The sequence below is a fragment of the Mchenga conophoros genome, linkage group LG4 (genome assembly GCF_057382185.1).
Source record: "Mchenga conophoros isolate Kocher_MC1m ecotype Shallow Benthic linkage group LG4, M_conophoros_male_GT1.1, whole genome shotgun sequence".
In the NCBI taxonomy this organism is placed as follows: domain Eukaryota; kingdom Metazoa; phylum Chordata; class Actinopteri; order Cichliformes; family Cichlidae; genus Mchenga; species Mchenga conophoros.
The window spans coordinates 24671682-24684776 of NC_140529.1; the positions used below are offsets into that span (position 1 = coordinate 24671682).

At 38.6% G+C, this 13095-nt stretch overlaps 1 protein-coding gene across 1 annotated transcript in view; it reads right to left on the reverse strand.

Moving 5' to 3' along the window:
* The window catches only part of LOC146576138 (nuclear GTPase SLIP-GC-like), a 104587-nt gene that overhangs the window by 60018 nt on the left and 31474 nt on the right, over positions 1-13095 (reverse strand). The gene's annotated exons all lie outside the window — the stretch shown is intronic.

Genomic DNA, 13095 nt, shown 5'->3' on the forward strand with positions numbered 1-13095 from the left:
AACCTTGATAAGCTGTTGTTAGAATTTATTTAATATTACTTTCTAGTATCAGCTGATATTTGCTGGAGCCACAGCTGTAAAAGCTACAGGAGCACGTTCCGTGAGAGACTGAGATTACCAAAAAGCACCACTGAACAACACAGGAAATCCTTCCTGCCCATGGCCATCTCCCTGTACAACTCCTCCATCTAATACACTATATACACTGTAAACACTGCAATAGTTACACCCTTTTTTTGCACACGCTCTTTTCTACTCAGTAATGTTGCTGTCAACATTCACTTTGTTTTATAATCACCTCTGTCAATCCTTGAGATTTATTCAGTGATTTGTATATATTGTGCTATTTCTTAAAATCTGTAAATCTGTAACATATTGTATTGTTAAATAGTGTTGTTTGTTGTTTCTGTTACTGTATTGGAGCAACTGTAACCTACATAATATACTTAGGGATTAATAAAGTATTCTGATTTTGATTAGCGAGATAGCAAAAGAGAACGAGAACAGCACCATAAAACACAACCACCTGGGAAGGTGAGAAAATGAGTGACAGAAACACAGTAAACATTTGCACTGATCATACAAAGATGGGCTTAAACTGTTACCTGGATTCAGATTTTTTTTCTTTTTGTTTTACATATTTCAATTTGTATTTTCTTGTTTGATGTTGTTTCACTGTAATAGTTTAAAAGGCCGGGAGAAGGTGATTGGACTAGACCAGTGGTGACACAAACTGCTTGAAAGCATGGGAGTGATGCTTGCCATTGTAAAAATATACACTTTCTCAAAAAAAGTCCCACCAAGATGCACAAATTTACATAGTTAAAGACCAAATCATTGCACGGCCTAGGGAAATAAAGGATGTGGCATTTTGAGATGGCACATCTCAGCTGTGGTAATAAGGCAGACCTGAAACATAGGATGAGAAAGAGCTCTCTCACATGAGGTGAGCACCTAGAGGTAGAGCTGGGTGATATGAGATTTTTTCATATCACGATATGTTTTTTTCATTTCAGGCGATAACGATATCTATCACGATATAAGCCAAATAACTATATTTGTAAGATTTAAATGTGCCGTTGCTCACAAGTAAAATGTGAAATAATCAGCAGCTTGTTTTTATTTAAATATTTATTTCCCATAATAAGTTCAACAGGGTAGATGTACTTAAGGAACATGAGACTTTTTCAGATAAATAAAGGCAAATATTGCAAACTACACAAAAGGCAGCCGCTAAAGCGTTTAAGTTTCAAAATAGAACAAACGAAACAGACTAAATTGTCAATTCCACTTAGAAACAAAATATTAATTCTAAAAATAAATCTTAGTTTGTTTTACAGAAGAACAGACAAAACTGACTAACTTTTGTCAATATCAAATAAACTGAGAACTAAAAGGAAATTCTCAATCTCTCCTTGTTGTATAGCTTAGCTTTTCAAACAGTTTTAACAGTTACTTTAGTCTGACAAAAGCCGAATGACGAATTAGCGCTTCCAGTCAGAGACTGAGGCTACGTCCACACGTACACGGGTATTTTTGAAAACGGAGATTTTCCGTTTTAAAAAATAATCCCGTCCACACATAAAGGCAGAAATGAAGAAAAACGCTGCTATGAACATGCCAAAGCAGCAGGTGGCGCTAGATTCCTAACCGTGCAGAAATGTTGGCCAATCAGAAGTCTAGAAGCCTCGGTGGGAAAAAGTAAACAAAGCTGGGGCATAGAAGCAGAACCGAGTCGTATGTGTGGACGGACAGTAACTGTGTGTATATGTAAGCATTTAAACACTGCAGAGAGTAGAATTAACAGTAACAGTATTGTAGAAATTCATTTCACCGAAACAATAACGTGGCGCACAGTGTGACGCATGCACCAGTTTATTGTATTTCCAGACTTGCTTTCGGCACAATTTACAGTGCACGCTACTCTGTTTTTTGTCAGACTTGAAATAGCCGAAATACCTTCACACTACGGAACTTCTTTGGCTCTTTTGGCTCTTCCGTTCGACAATCTCTCCGGCATTGGAACCATCATCTGTTTTCTCTTCGGTCACGCTCGGTTGATTTTTCTAATCGGCACACTCATTTCCTCCATTACGCGCTGGCTCCATTACCCGCTGGCTGCTTCCCAAACAAACACACGTGCGGCTTGGCACTTGTGCTGTACGTAACAAGTCACGCGACGTGACGCTGATGGTTCGGCTCTGCGCTACTTAATTTGGATCGGCTGACCTTTTTTTTAAGAGGACAAGAGCGGCGAGGTCTATCGCGATAGCTTAATTTCTCTATCGAGTAAAAGTTATATCGCGATACATATCGTTATCGTTCTATCGCCCAGCTCTACCTAGAGGTCAGCAACTTTAACACCCTTCTTGTACACAGCATCACTGTTGGTCCTCCAGTCCAGTCTGTCATTCAGGTGAACACCCAAGTATCTGTTGTTGTCCACCGTTTCCAGAAATTTACCCCTGATGTTGATGGGCCTAATTGCAGTTTATTTTTCTACGGATGTCAGCCACCATCTGTTTTGACTTATATTTAGAAAGAGGAGATTTCTTCCAGACTATTCAACAAAGTTCCTTACCAGCTGCCTGAACTCTGACTTCTGCACCTCATAATACACCCAACAACTGCAGTGTCATTAGAGAACTCCTTCAGCTGGCATGTTTCACTGTTGTACTGGAAATCTGAGCTGTACGAGGTAAACAGGACTAGAAATAGGACAATCCTTAGTGGTGCCCAGTACTACTAAGCACCACATGAGAGAAGGTGTTCCCCAGTCATGCAAACTGAGGCCTCTCTGAGAGAGAGTCAGCAATCCAGGAGACAGTAGACGTGGTGACGCCTATCCTGAGCAGCTTCTCACTCAGCACAAGTGGTTGGATGGTATAAAAGGCATTGGAAGAATTAAAAAACATGATTCTGACAAAGCTAGCAGTGTCATCCAGGTGAGAGTGAACACACTGCAACAGTGAAACCAGCATCATCTACCCCCACATGAGGCTGGTAAACAAACATGAAGAGTGTCAAAGCCATGCTTCACCTACAAACTAAACCGAGCAAGAACCACCTCGGGCACCTTCATGACATGTGACATCAGTCAACAGGTTTGAAGAAGGCAGACTCAGGTGCTACGGCCAGGCAGGCCAATGTGTTTAAAGTGGAGTGTGTTTAAAGTGCCATTTATTTAGGCTGTGTTGTGGAAGTTTTCCATTAAATAAAGCCTGCAGACGAGCGGTGAGTGGTAGCTAACATTCTTTAATCAAAACACAAAGAACAGACAACCAAGTTGGTGGAGAGCCTGTATGACCGCGGGGCAGACGGTCAGCATAGTCTCTCTGAGCTTAGCATGGCTCTCAGTTAAATACCTTCCACAGGAACAAAAGGCAGTACACAGCTGTTTCACACCTTAAGGTTCACACTCCCTTGCTGCCTCCCAGAGTCCTCGAAGAGACAAAAGACTCTTCCTGTGGAGTTGTCTGCTTTCCCCAACTTCCTTACCCCCACCATTTGTCTTACTGTATGAGTGTGAGACATGTTAAAATCCAGTGGCACCAAGGCATTATACAATAAAATAATGTGATTAATACATAAGTAAAAGAAATTCCTATACAGCTGATAGCAAAACAAAACAGGGCGAGGCGAACTGAGGCAAAACTAAACCAAAATCTAAACTGGGAAGAGGTAAGATTACCTACGAAGACTGTGACATAAAAAATGATCATGAATCTCAACTGGAGCATGCAAAACCAAGACTTGAGGCAGTCAAAACATGAACCTGAACAGAAACATGAAAAACCCTGAGACCTGAAATGACATGAATCAAGACAAACAGATAAACCAACACTGAGCAGGGGGAGAGAGGACTTAAATGCACAAAAGGGTAATGAGGAAAGTGAAAACACCTGGGGTGAATACTTATTTTCCACCCTGATTTACGAATAAATTCTTTACAAATCCTACCATGTGGATTCATGGATTTTTTTTTCACATTCTGTCTCTCACAGTTGAAGTGTACCTCTGGTGCAAATTACTGACCTCTGTCATCATTTTAGGTGGGGGAACTTGCACAATCGGTGGCTGACTAAATACTTTTTTGCCCCACTGTATATATATATATATATATTTAGTCAGTTAACTGAAAATATGTTGCCAGTATTTTCCCACATTTTCTAGATTCTGTACCAGTACTGTGTGTAAAATGCCATCAAAAAAGTCAATGAAGTGTTATTCTTCCTCACCTTCTGTCTCCTTTCACTTTTTAAAGGTTGCCATGTTAGAAAAAACATTTTGCCCTGCCATGCTGTTAATTGATGTGGTAAATAAATAGTTTATGAAAATATCACTAAATCTGTCATTTATTATTTTTAATATTCAGTAATGATCATGTCTCACCTCTAGTCTCCTCTGTCTTAATTTCAGGTTTCCACCATGTGTTGTAGATAGTTCAAGAGGTTAACGCGACCAAGCAGGCTTCGGGTTTCAGCTAAGTACTGTTTAGAATACCAGAATAGGGAGGATGGTGTAGGTTTAAGTTTATTAGACTGATACATATATACCAACAAGACAGTGTACATCACTGTGACAACGGTGTTTGTTTTCATTCAAAGGCTTTATGATTTTTCCTATAATGGTGGGGCGGTCTCTAATCAAAATGCCCGGGCTGATTTTTTGTCCCAGTCCAGCCCTGTATGCAGCTCATCTGCAGTCTGGAGTTACCTACATCTTCCTACTCAGAAGGCAGAATTTCTGAGTACCGAGTACAATCAAAAGTACCACGACTGCAGTTTCCGTGTTGGACGTAAAAAGCACACGTGATGCTGTGACGTAGGCTAGAATCATGGCAGAAGTCGACGACGGTCCAGGCCTGGGATTTCTCTCGTGGTAATATGCACATTATTTTTTCCTTTCTGTTGGTAGGTGGCACAGTGCAATTGTGGCTAGATAGTGCTAACATGTAAGCAAGCTAGAAGACTGGCATCCTTGCTGGGTATCCAGTTAGGGAAGCAACACATCAATACAAGAATTCTGAGTAAAACCAAAGTTACTTTCCTTAGTAACTAGTTACTTTGAAAGTATCGAGTAACATGAAGTAACTGAGTTACTTTTGATAGAAGTAACTAGTAATGTAACTAAGTTATTAATTTAAAATAACTTACCCAACACTGGTTTTCAGTTCTTTGAGTCATATCAAAGTGTTTTAGTATTTGGTTAAAATGCCTTATGAAAAGGAAAAAAGATAAGATCTCTGAGTATTTTTTCATGAACTATAAACTACATTCACTCCTACAGGAGAAAGCCAAGTGCACCAAAGAGAGAGTGGCTCTTTCTGCTGCCACACAGAGGTCTCTGGACAGAAAAAAGTAGTAAGACATAGAAATAGAAACACATGTTTTACATTAATGCTGCTGAGATCCAGTGATCAGTGGTGTATGTGGTACTTCTTTAGGGTTGGTGAATCTCCAGCACAGACTAGAAAGATGCAGCAGAAGCCAGATGCCCTACTACCAACAGGTGTGAGACACAGCTGTGGGATTTTATTACTTTTTAATTCATTTTGTGTTTCCCTCTATGTAATTTCTGGATTATATTCCCCAGAAGTTATTTACATACATTTAGTATCCCTTTCCTGGAATCTTGAAGCCAAGCCAGGGACAAACAGTTTGTGCCCCCAGGACAGCTTAACTGTCAGGGGCAAGTCTGTACTGGTCCAGATTGTAAAACAACTTTACAACACAACCATTTCCTGAAGTCATTTTCTAGATAATCATTCTTTCTCAGTGCATTGTCCACCAAGATTTAAACGTTTTTTTTCTATTAATTAATTAGAATTGTAAAATCATTTGTCACATATTAATAAAAGTAGCAGTCTTTAGACACACCCTGCTTTTGACTTATTTAAAGTGACCACAGTGACTCTCTTAGGAGCTGGTACAGAAAGACCCCAGAGGAGAGGGTGAAGCGCACGGAGAACCTGAAGAAGCAACACTCGCTGGGCTAAAGCATGACACAACATGCCTCGACCTGTGACCTGCTCACCACATGATTGTCCTTCAGTTAGCTTTGGAAATTCACATGAATGTATTCACACACAAAAACACGATCACAGCGCTGTTGGTTTCTGTTGGTCACTGTTGCTACTCGCCGAAATACTTAGTTTCAACAGCTGATTGTTATGATGAAGGAAAGAATAAGTAGCTGTAGTTAAATGTAAGCCACAAGAAGCTCAATTGAAAACACATGAAAACATTTCTGTGCCTGAGTACTCTGCCTTTGTTGTCTGTCATGTTTTAGCATGCATATATTTTATATCAAGTGCTTATAGCTGTAAGTTGCACACAAACAGTCACATAATGTAGTTGTTCTGAAAATGCAATATTTTAATGTATATGATTTATTCCTTCAAGGGCTTTAATTACCAGTTCGTGCATTGTTTTGTTCTTTATGCTGAGTGTACTATAAAATGTATAGTACTCTGGGTCTGACTCTGAGTCGTATCAGGGTGTTTTAGTATTTGGTTTAAATGCCTAATGAAACGGAAAAAGGATAAATATCTGTGTTTACACTCTGGCATGCTGTTACATTAATGTAGCTTCACACGACCACAGATGCACAGCCGGCATTCAGTGTGGACTTTGTTTCAGAAATGACTGAAGAAAAATAAATTTACAAGACCAAGAAACAATATAAGACATTTTAATGAAATAGTATTTCTGAAATATTGTGTGAACTAATGCGTTCACTGCAGCACCATGTTGACTTCATATTTGTGCACTTGTAGCATTCAGCATTGATGTTTTTCTCCCACATTGCTGTGTGTGTCTTTTAAAGGATGATTTATTTCATTTAAAATGTCAGATTGTCTTTTTTCTTCAATGTCCAGAATAAAATCTGAAATTATTTAAATTTCCATGGAATTTAATTAACGATACAGTTAAATTATAACCTAGCTAAACTAACCTAACTATAACTTAGCCATAAGTTTTTGACATGAGCTTCTTTTCTGTTGTTTGCTTTACCGATGTTTCATGACCCAGTAAATACGTTCAGCATGGTTCCAAACAAGGATCCTACTTAGATATAAAATTCTGGCCTATGATAAGGTAATAAAGCCACATATGAACAGCGGTTATGTTTATTTTTCAAAAATCTTTTTTTTTTTTTTGTGCCTGTCCCGTTTGGCTCTTTTGCCATCAGAATTGTTGTCTAAAGGCAAAGAAAGATGCCCAACTGATTTACTTTACCAAATTGACCATCCCAGCCTTGCCGTAATGGTCCATTTGATTCAACTTTTATTGTTTATTTTATTTTCACTTGCTGAATATGGGACAGACTTGACTGGGGGAAAGAAGGGGAGAAAGAAAGAGGGAAAGAGAAACAGCTGAGAAGAGGGACGGGGGAGAAGGGCAAAAAACAAAAACCAACAGAATGAGCAGAGAGAAAAAAAAAGAAAAAGAAAATGCATCTATCGATCACCTGGATCACCTGTTGAGAAAGAAAAAAGAAAACAAGCAGGAGAGAACAAGAGTAATAGAATAAACAACATCACAATGATATATGGGAATATGACAGTAAATACTAAATATTAAACATTATTGTGCAGCACATAAGATCAACAGAACACAGTGTGCTTTGAGGTAGGAGCCAAAAAGGGTGTAGTTTGTGGGTGTGATCACCCGTGTGTACACCTGTGAGCATGGACGCGCTTGTTTTTTTTAAAAGGTTCCTTCATGTAATGATCTGCTAGAGGGTGTGGGGGGGCCACAGCCCCGTCCTCCAGGGCATGAAGCAGGTATGGAGGAGATCAAAACTCCAGACATCCAGAGGCCCCCAGAACACAAGAGACCAAGGAAGACCAACAGAGGGGCAGCCGCACCACTGTCCCAGAAAGAGCTGAGGAGAGTCCCAGATGAGGGCTCACTCAGCAGCCGCGGACCAGAAGCCAGGGGGAGTTGCAGTGACGCGCCCCTGAGCTCCGCCGGCAGCCAGCTGTGCCTGAGTGACCGAGCCCCAGGCCGAGAGGCCGGGGGCACCCCACCTCCGAAGTGGCCCGAGCGAGCCTCCAAACATCCTCCAAACATATTGTCAAACCATGTATCAATTTCAGACATTAATAGCTATCCTCTGTAGCGTTGTGTTAATTGTGGCTATTATTGTTTGCTGTATTATTCCATGTTTTAAAGCATTAATTGAGAGAGTGGCTACGAGAACAGCCACCGGCATTTTTCTGACACACATGTATAACCCTGTTGTTACTGAAGAGCCCTTTGAACAAGAAGACATGTTGTAAAAATGAATAGTAGGGGAGACCGGGGATAGTTGTAACATTTTTGACATTTCTGTCTGTAAATTGAAGCTCTTTTAAGGTAGTGGATTCAAAATGTAATGCAAAGTATTTACATGTCTCTGCTATTAAATAGTGCAGCTATTTTCTCTGCAGCACAATTACCCATTGCATGGTATGGTCTCAAACACAAAGAGTGAAATGTTACAATTAACCCCATAGTCTGGGTTAGTTGTAACATATCCCGGGGTGAAATGTAACACAATGAAATAAGGGTACTAACAAAACATTAACATGTAATCTTTGTTTATTCAACACATGAATGCACTTAGAGCCATTTATGTAGCTCTGTGTGTGTGTGACAGAATGCAGAAATCTAGCTTTTGAACATATTCCAACCCCCCAAAAAAGACAAGTTATGGAATTTTCTGCAACTGAATATTTCATTAATTTTGGTTGGTCTTCCTTGAGTTTGGCCTCATTGGCTCAGTGGGCATTATAACCTACAACTCTTGCACCAATTTTGAACATAACAATGAAGCTGAAAAAATGTAGTTGTTCACCAGCATCGCAATTCCATTACTTTTTATCATGGCTTACCTTGGTGTGGTTTGCAAAGTGCTTCAGAAAGATGAGGAAATCTGTTTCTTGCACCCATCCTGACTTATTTCCACTACCAGTACTTCCTACTGGTCCATCTCTGACACAGTGGTCTGCATAATGTATGTGTGGGAACACAAACAGTGGAGGAATTGTGTTGCCAATGGCATTAACCGCATATACAAAAGCGACCAGTGAACCTCTCTCTGCTGATGTCGTTCACAAACTTGTTTAATATAAGTTAAAGTAATAGTGTGGTAAGTTGTAACATCTGCATTATTGTTACAACTAACCCAGACTGTTGCTGTTACAACTGACCCAGACTCCTATAGCCATGAACTAGCTAACATTACAGCCAACGGCTAAAACATTAGCACTAAAGACCTACACAGAATATATCCCCATAGACATACAAATAACATAATTTAGGTTTGATGAGTTTAACTGCAAAGCAGATAATGCTATTAGAAATTGAAATAAAGTAGAAAAACTTACTTTTTGGCATACAAATTACTTTTTTTCATGTTAAATTGTCTGTGTTTGACAAAATGTGCTGATTTTTCACATGTGATAGCAGAACTGAATTGGGCATGCACAGGATGAGTCACATCATTTGAAACTTAGCCCTGATTGGAGAAATTGGAAGTGTTACAACTGACCCACGTTACAACTATCCCCGGTCTCCCCTACTCAGCAAAATGAAGAGACAATTGAAAATGTGAAAGGAAGTGATTGTCTACTGATGTATAAGTACTGAGTGAAACATATTAACAACAGGAGGGAATGTCATGAGATTTTTAAAAATCTATAAGAATTTATTTACTACTGCGTACTATAAGCTCATATTGATGTGTTCATATATTTCACAACACATGCTGTACTTTTTCATTTTTGTGCACACTGACATTTTAACTCTGTATGTTGATGAAGGCCGGAGACAGTGACCTAACCACAAGAGATTAAATCTCTAACAGCAGTTTCCGAAACTAGACTACACTCATATGACCCACACACACACACGTACACACACTCAGTCACAGGAAGTTATTCGCAGAACATGTATTAAAGGAATATGAAGGTATTTGCATACGCGATGTGTCCTATAAATAAAGAGCTATCGCCTGCACTCGGTGTGAGTCTCTCTCTCGCTAGAGCCGCTCACCCGTGCACGTTTGCTATTTTAACAGAACTTGTCTGAGTGTCATTATTTCACCTGAATAATGTCTTGTTAATAAATAAAGTTAACCACCGACAAAAGGGAAGCAGAAAACAGGACAATATATACATATACACAGAGGATAACAAGGGAAATGGTGAGAGCGCACCTGAAACTAATCACAGATAATTAGAGAGGGGAAATAAAACTGACTACAAGAGACAGGAGATCACCAAAGTAAAACAGGAAATGGCTAACAATGACTAGGAATAAGACACGAGTTGGGCTTAACACAAGGAACACTAAAGACAAAACACAGAGACAAGAATAACACATGAAATGGAAACCAACATAATCAAAAAAGAAACCATAAACTACAAATTTAGGCAACAAACTTCAGAAGCACTGGGAAACACTGAACTCTAAGCAAAATAAAACAAAGCATGACCTTAAACCATCTCTGAAATCCAAGAGAAAGGGTCCACAACAAAAAGAACCAGCACCATGACAAATATAATACAGTGGAACCCCGACTTACGAATACCCCATTTAACGAAAAATTCAAGTTACGAAGGCACTGAACGGCAATATTTCTGCCCGTGTTACGGCAAAATGCCCATGTAACGAAATCCGCTGGCTCTGATTGGCTGAGCCTACAATGCCCACAATGCCTACCGAATCATGTGACAATCCCTTGAACGATGTATTGTTGTTCTAGTTAGCATTTAGCCTATAGCCTATCGTTCAGCATCACCTCACTCAAAAGGTGCGATGGGTGCTTCGACTTACGAAAATTTTCAACTTACAAAAGACCCTCGGGAACAAATTAATTTCGTAAGTCGGGGTTTCACTGTACTGATTGAGTATGTACTTAAAATTAGTCTCTTCTACTGAAAAGAAGTCTGTTTCCACTTTTGCTAGTATGTGTATTTTGCACTATGTAAGAATAGTCCCCTCACAGCACTGACACAGGTCACATTGGGACATATTTTGGATTTCTTCCTACAGTCTCATTTATTTTTAGTGTCTATAATTAGTATAATATTTACATTTTGAACTTAACAATCAAACTTCAAAACACTCCAGTTCATTTCTGAAACACTGTGTCATTACTCAGATAATTCTATTAATTCATGTTGATTTAAAATAAATAAATAAATAAATGTTTTCAGCAACTTGAGTTTAGATGTGTGGAGTTAGATATGCTACAGAGAGTGATGCAAGGTGCACCCTGAGAAGGCTTTTTTTTTTTTAAATAAACAGGTTTCTTATTTGCATAGGGAAGAAGTAGGTACAAGTGATTTGCACACTAGTTTGACTAGCCACACCTAATTCTTCTCAAAACAAATGACCTCTTGTACAACCATCACCACCACCATTTATCATGCATGCAAATGAATTATTATGTGTGCAAATGATTTGTACTTGTCTTATTCTGGGATATCAGCAGCTGCTTTTTGTTCATGCAAATAAGAAACATGTTTATCCAAAAATACTAATAATTTCTTTCACTTTGCTGATATGTATATTTCTTTTAACAACAGGTTAAAATGACCAGGTTGTAAAAAAATTTGTTTTCATGTGAATGAAAGCAGAATGTGAATGCTACCTGACAAAAAAAAAGGTGGATAAATGGAAGCTGAAGGATGGACGGCAGAATACAAACAGAATAAAATAAAAGGAAAGCTTGCCACTCGGATGATTTTGGAGGTCTGCTCATTTCTGATGGAGGCTTTAACATGTGAAGACGGGAGCCTATTTGTGAAATCTGTTAATCTACATATTAGTCTTTCATGGAGTTCTCTGCATTCAACCAAACACACATACATCAACTAAAAGTGAGTGCAAATATTCTGGTACAAATCCAAACATAATGTCAAACAAAGGAAGTCTGGAAAGCAAGGACACTCCTTTTACTCCACCCTTTACGACCTAAAACTTCTCCACCTGCATAAGATTTTCTTTTTTTTTATTTTTCATTTAACTGTTATTTAACCAAGATCCCATTGAGATTAAAAACCTCTTTTTCAAGGGAGACCTGGCCAAGATAGGCAGCAGCAAATATCTAACAAGTTACAAAAATTACACAATTAAACACAGGCAACAACAACACACACACACACACACACACACACACACGCAAAAATAAACGTAATTCAATAAAATTCTATTAAAAACAATTAATCAATCTAATTGAAACAGTTGCATATTATGGACTTGGTCTCAAGGATTCTTATTTTTGATTTAAAAGCACTTAATGAAATGAATTCTGTCATTTTCCAGTCATTCTGCAGCTCGTTCCAAGCCAAGGGTGCTAAATGGACAAAAGCTCTTTTGCCAAGTTCAGTTCGGGAACAGAAAGCAACAAGTAACCTTGCGGATGAAGAGAATTGTTAAAGTGAATTGTTAAATGTTTGTCATTTTTATGTTTACCATTTGTACATTGTTTTAAGGTATTCTTTCTGTCCTCCCCTCCCCAGATTCTCGAGATTCTGGGTGGGGGGCAGTAGTGGTTTGTAGGTCTGTTTGATGTTGGTAAACTTCCTCCCCTTTGTATGACTTCACTGTGTTATCTAGGGTGAACCATCTACACTCAGAAAAATAAAGGTGCCAACTGGAACCAAAAGTGGTTCTTTAGACTGATGCCATAGAAGAACCTTTTTTGGTGCCACAAAGAACCTTTCAAACAATGGTTCTTTGAAGAACCATTTCTTTCAGTGGTTCATAGAGGAACATTTAAAGGTGCCCCAAAGAACCATCAAGAAATGGTTCTTTGGGGCACCTTTAATGGTTTTTCAAAGAACCTTTTTAAAAATGGTTCTTTAAAGAATCATTTTTAAAAAGGTCCTTCAAATGGTTCTTTAAAAGAACCATTTTAAAGAACCTTTTTTAAGTGGTTCTTTAAAAGAACCATTTTAAAGAACCTTTTTTAAGTGGTTCTTTAAAAAACCATTTTAAATCTTTCAAAATAAAATGCATCATAAATTGAATTTGAGTAGGGTAAAATAAATACGAGCACAGCATAGACATATATTAATGGTTTATTGTCATTTTGTAG